Below are 5,000 nucleotides of genomic sequence, written 5' to 3'. Positions count from 1 at the left end.
CACAGTTATTCGCCCGAACGTGGGATTTGGCTGGGGACGGTTTCTATATTCAAGTTGGGATGGGGGGCACCGAGGTGAGTGGTGGTTGTCCCCGAAAAAGCCCTCCCCTTTTCCGTAGCCCCGTTTAAAGTTCTGTTTGGGCTCCTGTTCAGCGGGGAAGCGCGTGCGCGTGGCAAACTTGACACCCCCGTGTTCCCCTGGTCCAGACCTTTCTAACGCCGCCTGAGTCAAGGTGCTACGACGTCCCCAAGTGGGGATGCCTGTAGATGAGCACATTTTCCCAACTTTGAATGTAAGTTTCCAGTATCATTGAAAATGTGGCCTCAAACGAGCAGTTTTGCCCCCGAACGTGGGATTTGGCTGGGGACGGTTTCTATATTCAAGTTGGGATGGGGGGCACCGAGGTGAGTGGTGGTTGTCCCCGAAAAAGCCCTCCCCTTTTCCGTAGCCCCGTTTAAAGTTTTGTTTGGGCTCCTGTTCAGCGGGGATGCGCGTGCGCGTGGCAACCTTGACACGCCCGTGTTCCCCTGGACCAGACCTTTCTAACGCCGCCTGAGTTAAGGTGCTACGACGTCCCTAAGTGGAGATGCCTGTAAATGAACACCTTTTCCCAACTTTGCACGTTTCCAGCTTGAGAGGAAAAGGGGCTTAAAATTCACAGTTATTCGCCCGAACGTGGGATTTCGCTGGGGACGGTTTCTAAGTTCAAGTTGGGATGGGGGGCACCGAGGTGAGTGGTGGTTGTCCCCGAAAAAGCCCTCCCCTTTTCCGTAGCCCCGTTTAAAGTTTTGTTTGGGCTCCTGTTCAGCGGGGAAGCGCGTGCGCGTGGCAACCTTGACACGCCCGTGTTCCCCTGGACCAGACCTTTCTAACGCCGCCTGAGTTAAGGTGCTACGACGTCCCCAAGTGGGGATGCCTGTAAATGAACACCTTTTCCCAACTTTGAATGTAAGTTTCCAGTATCATTGAAAATGTGGCCTCAAACGTGCAGTTTTGCCCCCGAACGTGGGATTTGGCTGGGGACGGTTTCTAAATTCAAGTTGGGATGGGGGGCACCGAGGTGAGTGGTGGTTGTCCCCGAAAAAGCCCTCCCCTTTTCCGTAGCCCCGTTTAAAGTTTTGTTTGGGCTCCTGTTCAACGGGGATGCGCGTGCGCGTGGCAAACATGACACGCCCGTGTTCCCCTGGACCAGACCTTTCTAACGCCACCTGAGTTAAGGTGCTACGACGTCCCCAAGTGGGGATGCCTCTAAATGAAGCCAATTTCTCCTATTTGAATGCACTCTCCCAGCCCAGAGAGGCATGTGCCTTAAAATTCACAGTTATTCACCCGAACGTGGGATTTTGTTGAGGACGGTTTCTAAATTCAAGTTGGAACAGGGGGCACCGACGTGAGTGGTGTTTGTCCCCGAAAAAGCTCTCCCCTTTTCCGTAGCCCCGTTTAAAGTTTTGTTTGGGCTCCTGTTTAGCGGGGATGCGCGTGCGCGTGGCAACCTTGACACGCCCGTGTTCCCCTGGACCAGACCTTTCTAACGCCGCCTGAGTTAAGGTGCTACGACGTCCCTAAGTGGAGATGCCTGTAAATGAACACCTTTTCCCAACTTTGAATGTAAGTTTCCAGTATCATTGAAAATGTGGCCTCAAACGAGCAGTTTTGCCCCCGAACGTGGGATTTGGCTGGGGACGGTTTCTAAATTCAAGTTGGGATGGGGGGAACCGAGGTGAGTGGTGGTTGTCCCCGAAAAAGCCCTCCCCTTTTCCGTAGCCCCGTTTAAAGTTTTGTTTGGGCTCCTGTTCAGCGGGGATGCGCGTGCGCGTGGCAAACATGACACGCCCGTGTTCCCCTGGACCAGACCTTTCTAACGCCACCTGAGTTAAGGTGCTACGACGTCCCCAAGTGGGGATGCCTCTAAATGAAGCCAATTTCTCCTATTTGAATGCACTCTCCCAGCCCAGAGAGGCATGTGCCTTAAAATTCACAGTTATTCACCCGAACGTGGGATTTTGTTGAGGACGGTTTCTAAATTCAAGTTGGAACAGGGGGCACCGACGTGAGTGGTGTTTGTCCCCGAAAAAGCTCTCCCCTTTTCCGTAGCCCCGTTTAAAGTTTTGTTTGGGCTCCTGTTTAGCGGGGATGCGCGTGCGCGTGGCAACCTTGACACGCCCGTGTTCCCCTGGACCAGACCTTTCTAACGCCGCCTGAGTTAAGGTGCTACGACGTCCCTAAGTGGAGATGCCTGTAAATGAACACCTTTTCCCAACTTTGAATGTAAGTTTCCAGTATCATTGAAAATGTGGCCTCAAACGAGCAGTTTTGCCCCCGAACGTGGGATTTGGCTGGGGACGGTTTCTAAATTCAAGTTGGGATGGGGGGAACCGAGGTGAGTGGTGGTTGTCCCCGAAAAAGCCCTCCCCTTTTCCGTAGCCCCGTTTAAAGTTTTGTTTGGGCTCCTGTTCAGCGGGGATGCGCGTGCGCGTGGCAAACATGACACGCCCGTGTTCCCCTGGACCAGACCTTTCTAACGCCACCTGAGTTAAGGTGCTACGACGTCCCCAAGTGGGGATGCCTCTAAATGAAGCCAATTTCTCCTATTTGAATGCACTCTCCCAGCCCAGAGAGGCATGTGCCTTAAAATTCACAGTTATTCACCCGAACGTGGGATTTTGTTGAGGACGGTTTCTAAATTCAAGTTGGAACAGGGGGCACCGACGTGAGTGGTGTTTGTCCCCGAAAAAGCTCTCCCCTTTTCCGTAGCCCCGTTTAAAGTTTTGTTTGGGCTCCTGTTTAGCGGGGATGCGCGTGCGCGTGGCAACCTTGACACGCCCGTGTTCCCCTGGACCAGACCTTTCCAACGCCACCCGAGTCAAGGTGCTACGACGTCCCTAAGTGGGGATGCCTGTAGATGAGCACATTTTCCCAGCTTTGAATGTAAGTTTCCAGCATCATTGAAAATGTGGCCTCAAACGTGCAGTTTTGCGCCCGAACGTGGGATTTTGTTGAGGACGGTTTCTAAATTCAAGTTAGCATAAGGGGCACACGTGTGAGTTGTTATTTTCCCAGGATTGATGGTTTCCAATTCGGTAGCTCCGTTTAAAGTTTTGTTTTGGCCCCTGTTTAGCGGGGATGCGCGTGCGCGTGGCAAACTTGACACGCCCGTGTTCCCCTGGACCAGACCTTTCCAACGCCACCCGAGTCAAGGTGCTACGACGTCCCTAAGTGGGGATGCCTGTAGATGAGCACATTTTCCCAGCTTTGAATGTAAGTTTCCAGCATCATTGAAAATGTGGCCTCAAACGTGCAGTTTTGCGCCCGAACGTGGGATTTTGTTGAGGACGGTTTCTAAATTCAAGTTAGCATAAGGGGCACACGTGTGAGTTGTTATTTTCCCAGGATTGATGGTTTCCAATTCGGTAGCTCCGTTTAAAGTTTTGTTTTGGCCCCTGTTTAGCGGGGATGCGCGTGCGCGTGGCAAACTTGACACGCCCGTGTTCCCCTGGACCAGACCTTTCCAACGCCACCCGAGTTAAGGTGCTACGACGTCCCTAAGTGGAGATGCCTCTAAATGAAGCCAATTTCTCCTATTTGAATGCACTCTCCCAGCCCAGAGAGGCATGTGCCTTAAAATTCACAGTTATTCACCCGAACGTGGGATTTTGTTGAGGACGGTTTCTAAATTCAAGTTAGAATAAGGGGCACACGTGTGAGTTGTTATTTTCCCAGGATTGATGATTTCCAATTCGGTAGCTCCGTTTAAAGTTTTGTTTCGCTTCCCGTTTTCGTTGCGTAGCTCTGATTTGGCTGGGGATAGTTTTATACACTGCTTTAGAGTAAGACACATACGTGCGAGTTGTTTTCACATTGGAATTGACGATAGCCATTTCGGTGTTGACGTTTAACGTTTTCTTTCGCTTCCCGTTTCCGTTTTATCCAACCGATTTCGCTGGGGACAGTTTTGTTATTTAAGTTGGAGTGAGACGCAGCGACGTGCGTTGAAATTTCCGCCCTATCTGCGACGGTTCACGGTTGTAGCTCCGATTGAAGTTTTCTTTTGCTTCCCGTTTCGCGCACGCGCACGTGCGCGTTATTAGTCCCGGTTTTCCGTGTGCCCCCGGTTAATACCTTTCGAATGAGCCTATTTTGATCAAAATCCGTTGGGCGGAACCGAAAATGAGCTCGAAAAACGGTTTTCCCAGCTTCGCAGTGCATTTCCCAGCTTCTGACTTACAAGCGTAACATTGTCGCGGCCCCCAGTCCACCAGACAGCTACCATAGAGTATATAAGTCATCCTGGGAAAATGAATGGAAGTCAATGGCAGTATGACTTTACAGTGGTTTTGCCCATACTACACATATGGTGTATACACGGACCATGCACCATATGTGTCTCCCGCACACGGGTGAAAATGTATCCGCCTGAGAGGCACTCGGGGCGGGCACCCGATGGGGCATGAGACCCCCCCACCCCTGGTGGTCAAAAAAAAGTTAAAGTTTTTTTTTCCTTTCCTCCAGGCGCCTACTTGGCTCTGGGGCGCCCCAGAATCATGCCCCCCGACCCCGGCACTACCCGGGGGGCCGATGGGGGCCCTTTTTTTGAAATTTTTTTTTTCTCCATATTTGAAGCCCCGGCACAGGCTAGACCCATACCCCGACCCCGGGCACCCGCGAGCGGCCGGTAGGTGGCGTGTTTTGGGTCATTTTTTTTTTCTTGGCCGTTTTGAAGCCCCAGCGAGCCCCTGAGCCATACCCCGACCACGGCACTTCCCGGGCGGCCCCCCGTATACCGAAACGGCCGGTTGGGGGCGCTTTTTTTGAATTTTTTTTTTTTTCCCATATTTGAAGCCCCGGCACAGGCTAGACCCATACCCCGACCCCGGGCACCCGCGAGCGGCCGGTAGGCGGCGCGTTTTGGGTCTTTTTTTATTTTTTTTGCCCGTTTTGAAGCTCCAGCAAGGGCCTGATCCATGCCACACACGCAGACCATCGTGACACTGTCACCCACC

The sequence above is a fragment of the Osmerus mordax genome, unplaced genomic scaffold (genome assembly GCF_038355195.1).
Source record: "Osmerus mordax isolate fOsmMor3 unplaced genomic scaffold, fOsmMor3.pri Scaffold_52, whole genome shotgun sequence".
Classification (NCBI taxonomy): domain Eukaryota; kingdom Metazoa; phylum Chordata; class Actinopteri; order Osmeriformes; family Osmeridae; genus Osmerus; species Osmerus mordax.
Note: the sequence above shows the minus strand (reverse complement) of the source record.